Source organism: Nicotiana sylvestris, chromosome 3 (genome assembly GCF_000393655.2).
Source record: "Nicotiana sylvestris chromosome 3, ASM39365v2, whole genome shotgun sequence".
Lineage (NCBI taxonomy): Eukaryota > Viridiplantae > Streptophyta > Magnoliopsida > Solanales > Solanaceae > Nicotiana > Nicotiana sylvestris.
Window position 1 is genome coordinate 26,025,892 of NC_091059.1, and position 14,751 is coordinate 26,040,642.

General features: G+C 37.8%; 1 long non-coding RNA gene across 1 annotated transcript; it reads right to left on the reverse strand.

Annotated features, from left to right (window-relative positions):
- Positions 1-4,233: 4,233 nt before the first annotated feature.
- Positions 4,234-10,131, reverse strand: LOC138888722 (uncharacterized). Its single transcript, XR_011406012.1, has 2 exons — positions 9,243-10,131; positions 4,234-4,377 (listed from the first exon to the last, which is right to left on the reverse strand). It is a non-coding gene; the product is annotated as an uncharacterized lncRNA (long non-coding RNA).
- Positions 10,132-14,751: the final 4,620 nt, after the last annotated feature.

A 14,751-nucleotide genomic window follows, 5' to 3' on the forward strand; every position in this document is an offset into this window, starting at 1 on the left:
AATGCTGACTAAATAGAAAAGTTCAGTTTAGGGTTTAAAACCCTAATGCCGACTGAATGGAAAAAGTTCAGTTTAGGGTTTAAAACCCTAATGCTGACTAAAGGAAAAAGTTCAGTTTGGGGTTTAAAACCCTAATGCTGACTAAATGGAAAAGTTCAGTTTAGGGTTTAAAACCCTAATGCTGACTAAAGGGAAGAGTTCAGTTTAGAGTTTAAAACCCTAATGCTGACTAAAGGAAAAGTTCAGTTTAGGGTTTAAAACCCTAATGCTGACTAAATGGAAAAGTTCAGTTTAGGGTTTAAAACCCTAATGCTGACTAAAGGGAAGAGTTCAGTTTAGGGTTTAAAACCCTAATGCTGACTGAATGGAAAGAGTTCAGTTTAGGGTTTAAAACCCTAATGCTGACTAAATGGAAAAGTTCAGTTTAAGGTTTAAAACCCTAATGCTGACTGGCTGGGGACAAAGTTCGAGGATACTAACTGACCTCTTTTTTTGAATTTTCTTGTTTTAGTAGAAGATAAAAGGGAATCTCTTGGAAACTTACCTTTCGAGTGAATTCCTTATTGCCAAACTATTTCTTGTACTCATGTACCTTTTTCTTTGGGTGACACCTGCTTCTTGCACGGTTGTCTTGGATTATACCTGTTTCAACTTCTTAAACAAAGAACAATTGTTAGTTTGGAAATGGCGGTTGGTTCATTGACCTTGATTGTTCCCATTGCTTTGTTGCGTCCTTATTTCTGTTGAGAAATCCTGCCATTGATTGGATTCAAATGGCGAAACCCTTTTGGACTGTTCAGGCTTGTATTTCCAAATTCCGTGATGATTTGCCTTGTAAGGCTCTTTTTGTGTCCCGTTTTGCTTGGAGATCCTCAACGGAGATTTTACTGGGGATACTCTGTGGGGATTTATACAAGGCGGACTTGTTGGGGATTTGTTGCAAAGCGGACTTGCAAGGATTTGTTGGGAAAGCTCGCTGGGAAATTTTTTACAAAGGGAGGCTCTGTGGGGATTTGTACAAAGGGAAGTTCTGTGGGTATTTGTACAAGGAGGACTTGCTGGGGAAATTTCTCTCTTTTTTTTTAAATGCAGTCAAACATCATGATTCATCAGGTTTGGACAAACGTACCAACGAAACGAGGCATTTTCCTTCGTGAAACGGAATTTCGTGAAACCAAACCTGCCACCTATCCTTTCCGGTATATCTGGAACTCAGGGTTAAAAAATGAGAGGGAATCAAAGAAAAACAAAGAAAGGAGAAAGCAAACTTCAGAAAAGAAGTGTCCCTTTCGGGACGAAAAAGACTTATCTGAGGAAGACAATGCTGACTTTAAATGGACATGACATGCTCTTTGGACTGGACGCCTGACCTTCAATGAACTTGCATTTCCTCCCGAACCAAAATGGGTCTGTGTTTCAAACCGATGGAATTTTGCCGAGACTTCTTGGGGCGGAGTCATCTTTTCGGCCAACAGCGCCCTTTGCGGGTTTTTGCCAGTCGACCTCTCTCATTTCTCTTCCTGTCGTCGCTTGATAGCATTCTTTGCGAGTTTTTACTAAACAAGCTCTCTCATTTTGGTTTCTCTACTCCCGTTGCCTCGCGGTGCCCGTAGGTTTTCACCGTCGAGACTCTCTCATTTTATTTCTCTCAATTTAGAGTGTGCCGGTCTCCATTCGTGATGCTTCTTGGCTTCCCGCTACCTTTGGTAATTGATCTGAAGGGTTGTGCTTGGTAAAGAGAGGTAGATGATACTACGACTTTTAAACCGTTTGACGTGCCCCAGTTTCAATTTCAGGGTAAATGGGATTTTATTGTTGGTGTGACTGAACCTCAGGGAGAGGCTGCCTACGTATCCTTTCGGAATCAAGTCAAACGTAGTTCAGGCTCAATTAATTGTTGTTTTTTTCTTCTTTTTTTTTTCTTTTTTTTCGGAGCATCAGGGATTTTTTTTTGATCCTCAAACCTAACTGCAATGGCTAGTCGCGTGGGACTTAACCTTTCCAACTTTATTTTGCCTTTGTAGGCCTTTCTTTTCTGTCTTCTTTCTTCCAACTTCAATTTTAGAGCATTTGGGGGTACCTTGGTTTCTTCGACTTTGCTGAGGCGATTAGCCATGTGAAACTCAACCCTTTCAACTTCAATTGCCTTTATAGGCGCTTTAATTTGATTTTCTCCTTCCAAGAGTTTTGATTCCTGAGCATCGGCCGCCATGGCCAGTCGAGGTCGACTTGATGCACCTGCTGAGGCTGGGTGCCTTTTGCACATTAGCGTGTATCAAACGAAAGCCCTGTAAATCAGTCTTGCCAATCTTTCTTTGTCTTGGTTTTGGAACAGTGTTAGACCAAAAGGGATTCAAAGAGAAACAAATAATTGAATGGAGAAAGAGTTTAAAAACTAGAAGTGTCCCTTTCGGGCAAAGGAGAGAAGGACTTATCTGGAGTACATGCGGACTTCAATGAACATGACATGCCTTTTGGACTGGATGCATGATCTGTGTAAACCGTCCGACTCTCAAAAATTCATCACAACTTTGCCTTGAATACCGAGGAACCTTGCTAGGACTCTGTTGATGACGGTGGTTGTGAGGATCTCATTTTCGATCATGGGCGCCCTTTGCGGGTTTTCACGAGCTGGCATTTTCATTTCATTTCTTACCATCTCCTTATAGTGCCCGTGTGGGTGTTCACTAACAAGACTTCTCATTTGATTTTCTCTGCTTACCGTCGCCTTACGGTGCCTGTGTGGGTTTTCACTAATAAGACTCTCTCGTTTTATTCTTCTCATTTTGTTGTATCAGGTCCAAATAACTCCATCCTCCCATTTTGAACCGCTTTGCCGATTGATCAGAAGGACTTGAACAAGGTTTGGGGTAAAAAGAATTTGGGTTGAACTACAACTTTGGAACCTTTTGGGCGGGATCATTGCCGAACCATTATAACTTCTGCCCCAGTTTCACTTTTGGGGGACTTCTTGGATTTTTGTTTTGGTGTGACTGAACCCCAAGGAGAGGTTGCCTACGTATCCTTTCGGAATCAAGTCAAACGTAGTTCAGGCCACTTTTGTTTTTGGATTTTTTTTTGTATATATATTTTCTTATTTTTCCAATTCTTTCTTCTTCTTTTTTCATTTTTCTTTTTCATTTTATTTTCAATAATATTTTCAGGTTCCAAAGAGGGTAATCAAAGAAGAGTTAACCAGCTCAAATGGGTTTTGCAAAGGGTTGATAGTGTTTGGGTAGCGAGAATGAAAGCCTTCGTCATCTCAAACGGACAAGATTTTATTATATAAAGGATCCAACATAGTACCTTTTGACTGCATTTGCATTGACAGTTATTTCAAGGACATTTCCTTCGATGTGTCCCAAGTACAACGCACTCTTTCTGGCAGTACTCTTGTTGTAATGTATGGACCTTTCCAATTTCGGGAATCAATTTTCCTTCAGTTGTTCCAACTCTTTGTCTTGTTTCCTTAAGCTATTCTTCATGGCGACCCAATTCTTGATTCATTATTTCGAGGTCTGACAGAGTTTTAAGATCCGGGCATGAAGTCCGCAAGCATGTCATATTATTGAAATCTGCATTTAACAGAACTAAAAGAGAATGAGAAAATTGACAAGATTTAAGAAAAGAGACATTCCGGGAAAATGAAATATCAATTTCATTTGATTTTCTTTTTGATTTTTTTTTTTTTTAATTTTTGAAGATAGAAGGGTTTACATCGGAAAGTAAGACAATAAAGTAAAACATCTGGATCACACCCTGAGATAATCCAGATGCAGAAAGGATAGCAAGACAGGCTACCGAGACTCCCGTCTGATGGGGAACTTTCAGGCTTGACAATCATTTTTTGGCTTTTCTTCTGTCTCGGCAATGGCTGCAATAGCCTTCAGTGCCGGATCAAATTCCTCAGCTTCACAGATCATTCCGTCTATTGGCCCATTTGTGAGAGTAGGCAGGGGAATGTTCATCATATTAGGAACCTTTTCGTCCCGGGGAACGATTCTTTCAGCTTCAATCAAGTCTTCAACTGCCATTTTGAGGGTCCAATGACCAACAGTCCTTTGTACCGTGCCCCACTGCTCCAGAGTGGCATTCACATCTAGTATCAGCTCGATGCGGGGAGGGGTGACTCGGTGTTTGGCCGATTTGGGGCCACTGGATGCAGCAGACTTCGCCTGACTAGCTTTTGGAACAAGCCTGAGTATGATTCACCAATAGAGGTGAACTGATTCCTTTTGAAAGACTCTCTTAGGTGAGGATTGTACTGATGAACATTTTATTGGGGGACTATATGGAGCTTGGTAAGGATGGGCGTTTCTGGGAGGTGGAGCTCAGTTTTGTGTATAATGTTGTGGCCGCGTGCAAGGCTGCTCATCACTGCATACCAACAAAACCAATCACCTGAACAGAACCTGGCTAATTTACTCACACACACAACCTTGTTAGTTTTGAAGCATATAACATATAGGAAATCGCAAGATGGGGATGCAATGCACCTAAACAGTTAAACGCTTTTACCATGTGTTTGAACGGGTTGCATGTTTCATCCCGACCCTAAACTAGCCCTCTTCACTATGTACCTCTTTTCTTTTATTCTTGCCTCTCTTTAGTCACTCTTGATCTTGTTTTTGCCGCTCTTTTATTTTTTGCACTCTTTTTTTTTCTTTTTTCCTTTTTGTTTTTTTTTTCTATTTTCTTTTTCACTCGATTTTCTTTTTCCTTTTCTTTCAGTTTTTTTTTCTCAATTTATTTTATAGCTATGATCGAATCCGATGGAGATTGCCTACGTATCATGACCCCGCATGAATCAGATCTTGCGTAGTTCGGGCCAGATGAAAGGTAAAAGTAATGAAACATTTTTTTTCTTCATAATAAAAAATTGGGTTTCAACACTCACAAAATGCAACCGAACGGTTATTTTTTGCAAACGTGGCCCCTTCCAAATTTCACATGAATTTTGAGGCCGGGGAGGATCATTTTACAAACTTGTCCGTTCTTTTACGAAAATAACCTTTCGACAACTGAAAGATACTCTAAGGCTACTTCGGCAAGAACGGTTTAAGACGCGACCGAAGCTGGCTCGGCTTATTATGACAAAATTCAAACGGTATTCACCCGACCGCTGACTCTTTGTTTTTTTTTGTTTTTTTTTTCAAATTACAATAAAAACCTGGTGTTGCAAACACGGCCCTTCAGCGCCTCGGGGCGAAGGTTTTTAAGGCTGTGTGGGTCTACTGGACAAAAAATACTAAACAAGACCCAAAGATGGCTGTTTATGCAAAGTCAATCTTCCGGCGTCCCTTTTGGGAACATTCGGCTATTTATGACAAAACAACATCACCTGACTTATTTATGACTCTTTTTATCGTTTTTCAAATTAGAAAACTCAATATTGCCAACACGGCCTTTCAACGCCTCGGTGACGAAGATTTTAAGGCTGTGTGGGTCAACTGGACCAAACCTTAAAAAATGACCCAAAGGTGGCTGTTTATGCAAAGTCAGCCTTCCGGCGTCCCTTTCGGGAACATTCGGCTATTTATGACAAAACAGCATCACCTGACTTATTTATGACTCTTTTTATCGTTTTTCAAATTAGAAAACTCAATATTGCCAACACGGCCTTTCAACGCCTCGGTGACGAAGATTTTAAGGCTGTGTGGGTCAACTGGACCAAACCTTAAAAAATGACCCAAAGGTGGCTGTTTATGCAAAGTCAGCCTTCCGGCGTCCCTTTCGGGAACATTCGGCTATTTATGACAAAACAACATCACCTGACTTATTTATGACAAATTTAAAATTTGACATATATTTTTTGCTATTTTTAGCAAAAGGGAAGGTTGGACACCACCCTACTTATTTATGGCAAAATTTAAAATTTGACACGTTTTTATTTATTTATTGATTTTGGCTATTTTAGTAAAAGGTGGGGTAGGACCCGATGAGGGTTGCCTACGTATCTCACATCCGATGAGAATCAAACCCGCGTAGTTCGGGCCTAACAAGTGCGAAAATAAAGAAACAAGTGTTTATTTTGCATTGTGCTCATCCTGCACATTTATTAAGGTGATTTAAGCAAAAATGATTTGACTCAAAAATGATTTGACTATATTTTAGAAAGAAAGATCCGATTTTCGAACACGACCTTTCAGCACTTCGGGGATGAAGATTTTAAGGCTGTGAGGGTCAGCCGATCAAAACTCTAAAAAATGATCAAAAGTGGCCGTTTATGCAAAGTCAGCCTTCCGCCGTCCCTTTCGGGAACATTTGGCCTTTCAGAATGATGATCCGACATTGGGAACATGGCCTCACAGAGCCTCGGGGACGAGGATTCCAAGGTTGTCTGGCAAATCGGTCAAAGTTCAAAATGACCAAAAATGGTTGTTTGTGCAAAGTCAGCCTTCCGGCGTCCCTTTCGGGAACATTCGTCTATTCTTGACAAAACGGCATCACTTGACTCATAAATTAAAATTCTGACATTTTGGCCATTTCTGAAAAAGGGGAGGTTGGACCGATGAGGGTTACCTACGTATCTCGCACCCTGCGAGAATCAAACCGGCGTAGTTCTCGCGATCGTGAATGGAGTAAGTAAACTAACTCTTTTTTTTTTTGGAATTTTCGAAAGAAATGCTTTAAAAGAAGAAAGAAGATATTTTTTTTTGATTATTGTTTTATTTTTTAAAGAAAGACTTCTAAAAAAGTTATTTGCTTTTGACTTGAACTTTGGGAATATATATATATATATATATATATATATATATTTGAACTTTGGGAATATTTTTTTTTTAAAAAAAAGAAAAGAAAAATGTGTTTGGTTGATTTTTCATTTGTTTCACCTTTTTCTACGGAAGAAAGAATATATTTTTTGATTTATGATGTTGCCTCTTAAATTTTGAAAGAGGGACTTTTAAGAAAATGATTTGGAATTTCTGAGTTTTTATTTATTTACAAAAGCACTTCTAAAGAAAAGCGAAAATATTTTTTGGAATTAATTTTTCAAATATTTATTTTTTATGGACATTTACAAAAGAAAGACTAAAAAGAAAAGAGTATTTTTTGGATTTTTGTTGCTGATTTTTAATTCTTATTTCATTTCGTATGAAAGACTTCAGAAAGAAGGAAACTATTTTTTTTTATTTGAGTTTAAAGAAAACTTCTATATTATTTTTTATTTCTTTTTTGCATTTTCTAAGGAAAGATTTATAAAGAAGTAACTAAAGGAAAATATTTTTGGATATTTTTTGAAAATTGGGGTCGAAACCGATGAGGTTTGCCTACGTATCTCACATCCGGTGAGAATCAGACCCGCGTAGTTCGGTCAAATTAACCGAATTATTTTAGAAAAAAATTCTTTCCTTTTTTTTTCAACAAACAACTTTCCAAAAATAAAAGACTATTTTTCTATCTTTTTGTTTTTTTTTCTTAGTAAAGCAAATTATTGAAAATAAAACATTTTTCCTTTTTATTATCTCAAAATTTCGGTAGAGTTTTGACAGTAATTGGGCATTGTTATTTTTTCAAAGTAGAAAATTAACCTTATACACTACTATTTTTTTTTGTTTATATTTTTCAAATACTCCAAAGTCAGTCAGCATGCATGTCCGAGACAAATAAATGCACGGAAACAAATAGGATGCAATAGGATGGTCTTTTCATTTCAGGTTGCTAGTCCTAGACGGACCCAACCCCTGTGTTGAGTCCCCTAAGTCAAATGCAACATGATGCAAATAAGCGTTCCTACTAGGGATCCGACATGAAGTCAAGTTATTCTAGGTTCGTAACCTGGGTATTTGTTCTAGACTGTGTACCCGAGCGGACAACTCGAGTCGAGGAGGGGGCTACGTACCGGGGACCCGCGAGATCGTCCGGCTTTGTAACTTGTCCGGCCTCTTTCTTATTTCAGGTATTGACACTAACAGAATAGGGAGTCTCGACCAGCGAGCTTCTCCCCGGAGGTAAGAAGAGAAAGGTTTCGGCACAGTTTATATACAGTTCGGATAATATCAAAGTGGTAAAAGACAACATTTAGCACGTTATGCAAAAACATGTAATAAAGATCAGATAATAAAGCCAAATATAACAATTATTCTAAGCTCGAATTCTTGAACCCTGAACCAGTGGTTCTGGGAGCTTCTCCCCAGCGGAGTCGCCAGAGCTGTCACACCTCCTTTTTGCGCGCCCGCCCCGAAGGGTTAAATGCGCGAGGGAGTTTTTCCAATTTAAGTGACAATATTCGAAATGGGATTATTTATTTAATTCAGAGTCGCCACTTGGGAAAGGTTTGGCTTTTGGTGTCCCAAGTCACCGGTTTATCTTGAATCCCAAATCGAGGAAATTTTCGACTTTCCAAATGAAGTCTGCGAACCAGAAATTCTAAGTAAGGAATTCTGTTGACCCGAGGGAAGGTGTTAGGCACCCTCGAATCCCGTGGTTCTAGCACGGTCGCTTAAATTGTTATAATGGCTAGATATCTGATTTAATACATGTTATTACTTATGTGCTTTCATTAAGTTTAAACCGCTTTTATTATTATCATTTTTATAGAATTGCAACGTCGTGAAAATGCATCTCGAACCACGTCGCAATCAATGCACCCGTAGTTGTTAATACATTCTGACTCCATTGAGATTTGGATTTGGGTCACATAAATGCGCACCCGAATTTAAGAATGTAATTTAATTAAAATTGCGCCTAAAGAGTCTAACGCGTTATTATCTTTGAGGAAGGCTGCGAAATTCGCTGAACAGCCCATCCCAAATTCTGAGTATTTTTAGTATATACATTTATGAGGGCCCCGCAGTTTGTGCATTTTATTGGGCGAGGCTCGACTCATTTTATTTTTAAAAGGGCAAGCCTAAAAGCAACTATGATTTTTATTTTTTTTGTTTTGTCTCTATCAAAAAAAATAATCCTAATTTATTCACTAAGATTATCTAGAGCCATTATAATCGGGTTACATGAGATGCACCCCCGAAATTTAGAAATTAAGCATCACAACTACGTCACGGGAACCGTACCCGTAATCACAATGATTTATTAATTGCACCTAATCAACGAAACTTGATTAATAACATCTACCAATTCAAACGAATCTAGCTTTCATTTAGTGACTTGAGAAAATAATTCTAATCAAACACACATAAATCAAAACAGAAACAAAAGAAACAATAGTAAAACATTTAGACAGATCTAAATCAAAACTGAAACATTCATCTAATGCAAACAAGAAATTAGAGGAAATGAACCTTTGATATGAATATTCTATCAATAGACTGAGAAGACAACCTTCTTCATGAAATGGATACAGCTCAACAATCGTTACTCCAAAACGAAATAAAGCCAAGCAAAACCATACGGACTAGAAGGAGACTCAAACGGAAACCTGGACTAGCGACTTTGACCGGCGATGAAAATCCAAATGCATCTGTTCCGATTTCTTTTAGCCGATTTCAGCAGATCTTTTGGCTCATTTTTGGTGGTGTTAGGGGTGGATTTTATGGCTGTTTGCAACAGGTTTTTGCTGCTATTTTAGAGGTCGTTTTGACTGAAGAAACGGAGCTATTTTCAAGCTTGTTTTGATGTGTTTTGAACTGATTTTGATGGCTGAAATACTGGAGCTTCAAGCTGGTTTTGATGGTGAAAAGTTAGTTGTTTTCTGGTTTGAGAAGAAAGAAATAAGGAGATACGTTAGGGAGGGGGTGTTCTGCCCGTGTATATCCGCGGTATATTGAGTGTATATCGAAGGTATACCCTGTCCGCGTTTTTGGGAGGGGGTGTTCTTTTGCCAGAAAAATGGGTAGTGGTTGGGTGGTTTGAAGAAGATGAAGAGAGGAGAGGGGGCTGGTGTCTAAGGTCTTCTCCCGTGTGTGTTTTTGTTTGGGTTTTAATGGAGAATATTGAAGACCATGTGTGGGTTGTGTGCATGTTCTAGCATGTGTGAGTTGTGTGTTGTGTTCATGTGCTAGCATGTGTGAGTTGTGTGTTGTGTTCATGTGCTAGCATGTGTGAGTTATGTGTTGTGTTCATGTGCTAGCATGTGTGAGTTATGTGCTGTCATGTGCATCTCGGCTGAAAATATTTTGGGCTAGGTCCGAAAATTAGGCCTAAAATGAGTCGTTTGAACCCAAATATTATTCTTTCCTTGCAACCGAGAATAAAAACACGACCTTATTTAGTTAATCCTACGTAAGCAGAAAATTATTAAAACAAACTGACAATTAAAACAAAAAAAAATATATTTTTTGTATTTTTAAATTTATATAAAAATAAAAATAAAGTACTATTTTTATATTTTTTCAAAATTTATGAGAAATAAATAAACTAAAATTTATATATCTTTTTTGTAATTTTCATTTTTGTGACGAAAATAAAGTAAAAAGAGTCAAAATAAGCTGAAATAGCTACATTAAGGCTAAATTAAATATTTACGTGCTAAAAATGTAAAAGATTTGGGGAGGGACAAAAATCACATGTCAACAGTAGATATACTATTAATTAGCTGTCTAATGTTTGAGAAATTAAACCACCCGGGGATAGAAGATATAAGAATCTGCGTGAGTCTCTTGCGTGTATGCATTGATATTCTTATACTAGACATGTGCTTTGGTCACCAAGCATTGGGATACGTATATCGTGCATGATGCTCAATTTATACATAATATTGAATATAATGATCGTCAACTGTTCCATGAAGTTCATTCAGGAATAAATTCTGGATTTAAGGGAAGTATTTCACCTTATTTTTTTTATTTTTTTTTAAATTCTTAAAATTCTAGAATTTGATTTTAAATACAAACAAAGACAATAAATTTAGATTATAACTCTACTAGAGTTTGTAAGAAATTATAACCACCCGAAGTGGTAAAATTTATATGTCTTACCAGGATTAAATTCATGTATGATTGTGAGCATAAGAAGTGAAAACCCATCCCATTGAATTTACACTATTCTTATTCTCTTAAGAGATTGTGGTAGAAATATGTGATAAGTCTGAAAGATGACAATTATTACCATGAATGTATCAATGGATGTGGATGTGTCAATAGAAGAAATTATCATCGTCATCATTGTGATATTGAGAACAATAAAGATTCTCAAAATAATCCTTCACTTAGTGACAACAATGTTTGTCGTCGATTTGACATAAGATTTGTAAAGCACATATATATGATTATGGTCCATTCATAATGTGAATGTGACAACATGTGATTTATGAATATATAGTCATTATTGAAAGAATATGCACTTGCTAGTGATAGTGAATATACCACTCTCACCTCTAGAAGGAAGTTTGAGATGAAATAAGAAAATAATTTCATCATTATGGTATGAACGGTCATTGATCACATACCTATTGTGATTATGCCAAAATATTATGACATGTGATTATTACAGAGCAAAAGTAATGGAAGCAACATATCTTGTCTATAATGATTTTGACCATGATCATAATGGTATAACTTGCTCCTTGAAATAGATATCCATCATATGGACGTTGATGAATATGTGGTAGTACAAATTTAATTGAAAGCTCTAGAAGAGCCAATTATACCATTTTTGGAGAAATAAAATTAATTATCAATAATGTATTATGTCATAGTAAGTCTCAAAAATACTTATTCAAAAATACTTATTGAGTTTCTAAAGTATTCTTGAAAGCGGTTGGTTATATTGAGACTATAAATAAACGAAAAATTTAATATCTTCTATTGTCACGATGCAAAAACTACATAGTCGTGATGACACCTAACCCTAATACTAGGTAAGCCAAACATAGAACAAGGTAACTCAAATAATAGATTATTAATTACAAGAAATAAAATAACCAAATTCTATAAAACCTCCCAAGGGCTGGTGTTACAACTCATGAGCCGCAATGATTTAGATTTAGAAACCAAAATGAAGAACAAATAGATGTCACAACCCAAAATTCTAACCTGTCGTGATGGCACCTAACACACTTTCTAGGCAAATCGACAATCACATAACATCAAAACAATTAAATGGAACATGCTTTAATAAATTCAACAACAGAAAATCTCATAAATATCTGATAAAAATAACTGAAACGCTACTACAACTATCCCAAAACCTGGTGTCAATGAGTACATGATCACTACAACATCTCAATATATAACAAACTCTAGTACAAATGTCTGAATATTAGAAAATAAAAGGAAGGAGAATCAAGGTCTACAGGCGTCATAGCAGCTACCTCAAAGTCTCCGAGCAGGTACTAGCACCAATCTAGCAATCACAGAACTAACCTTAGGCTGAAAGCAGTGACGAGCTCAAAAGGATACAGTCAGAACCAATATAATGTCAACACATGTAAGATAATGACAACGTCAGTAATAACTCAGGAAAACTTCCACATGCAACTCGTTCACGGTACAAATATTTAGACATGCTTTCACGTTCACAATTAAAGACCAATACCAATAAGAACAGGTCAAGTATAGATAACATGCGAAAAGGTACATTTCTATGCTTACATGTCAAATATACATGTCAAATGTAAGGTATCACATCGATATTCCCAGGTACTCACACTCTGAGAGTACTAAATCTGTCCAATAAGTCCAAAATGAAGCCGAATCACACCCGAGGCCTCCGGGACCCATCCATATATACCAACAAGTCCTAAAGCACAATATGGACTTAGTTGAAGCCTCAAATCACATCAAACAACATCAAAATCACGAATCACACCCTAATTCAAGCCTAATGAATTATTGAACTTCCAACTTCTACAACTAATGCCGAAACATAACAAACCAACTCCGATTGACCTCAAATTTTACACACAAGTCATAAATGATACAACAGACATATTCCAACTTTCGGAACTTAAATCCGAGCCCGATGTCAATAAAGTCAACTCTTGCTCAAACTTCTCAACCTTCCAAACCTTCAACCTTTCAACTTTTACCAATTCAACCTAAAACGACCTACAGATCTCCAAATCAATATCTGAACAAACTCATAAGATCCAAATCACCATACGAAGCTATCAGAACCATCAAAATGCCATTCTAGAGATGTTTACACATAAGTCAACATCTAATCAACTCTTTCAACTTAAGCTTCCAACCTTGGGACTAAGTGTCCCAATTCACTCCAAAACATCCCTGGAACCAAAACAACCACCCCGGAAAGTTACATAACCACAAATGAACATAGAATAATAAATAAATAGGGGAACAAGGCTACAATACTCAAAACGACCAGTCAGGCCGTTACATTCCTTCTCTTAAACAAATGTTCGTTTATAAATGGGTATAGAATCATACCTGGAGTCTTAAATAGGTGTGTATATGTCACAACCCAAATCGATGGGCCGCGACAGGAACCCGGTACCTTACTCAATCGAGTACCAATATAACGTATCTTTTTATGTCATACTATCATAGATAACTGAGCCGGAAGGCTGCCATAAGATAAGTAGAGTACAACATATGATACCAACTTATACATAAGACAAACAGGCCTATAAGGCCAAAATAACCACTCGTATACTGAAGATATGCCAACAAGGCCATACAATCTTTTACGTACATGACATATGTCTACAATCCTCTAAGAATACATAATTTTCATAAAGGTCGGGGCAGAGTCCCGCCATACCAAACAATACACATCTAAATCATACTAACCAAACAAGCAACTCCAAAGTAAATGGAGCGCACCAACATCTTCCACTGAGCTGATAGCCTACTTGGAGGGCACTTAACCTGTCTATCGGGACCTGCGGGCATAAAATATAGCATCCCTAGGAAAAAGGGGCGTTGGTACGAATAATGTACCGAGTATGCAAGGCACATAAATAATTACATAACAGATATGAAAGAAATATAAAGTAAATGACTCAACCTGTAAGTGTATATCTTCTCTCCATCTCCCTCTCATTCTCCCAAGTAGCCTCCTCGTCTAGCTGGCCTCTCGAGTGAAATTTCACTGAAGCTATATTCTTTAATTTCCACTTTCAAACCTACCGATCCAAAATGGCCACCGGCTCCACATCATAAGTCAAATCCCCATTTAGCTGAACCGTGCTGAAATCCAAAGCAAGAGACAAATCACCAAAATACTTTCAGAGCATGGAAACATGAAACACTGGGTGAACATCCGATAGACTAGGTGATAATGCAAGCTTGTAAGCCACCTCTCCAATCCTCTCAAGCACCTCAAGAGGGACAATATATCAAGGGCTTACCTTGCCCTTCTTCCCGAACCTCATCACACCCTTCATGGGTGATACTCTTAGCAATACCTTCTCTCCCACCATATATGTAACATTACAAACCTTCCAATCAACGTAAATTTTCTATCTAGACTGATCACCATAATACTTTAGAAGAATAGAAATGTGAAACACTGGGTGAACATCTGATAGACTAGGTGACAATGCAAACTTGTAAGCCACTCTCCAATCCTCTCAAGCACCTCAAGAGGGCCAATATACCGAGGGCTCACCTTGCCTTTCTTCCCGAACCTCATTACACCCTTCATAGGCGATACTCTAAGAAATACCTTCGCTTCCACCATATATGCAACATCACAAACTTTCCGATCAGCATAACTCTTCTGTCTAGACTATGTCGCCCGAAGCCAATCCTGAATCAACTTGACCTTTTCCAAGGCATCCTGAACCAGATCAGTGCCCAACAACCTAGCCTCCCCCGATTCAAACCAACCAATCGGAGATTGACACCGCCTCTCATATAAAGCTCATAAGGATCCATCTAAATACTC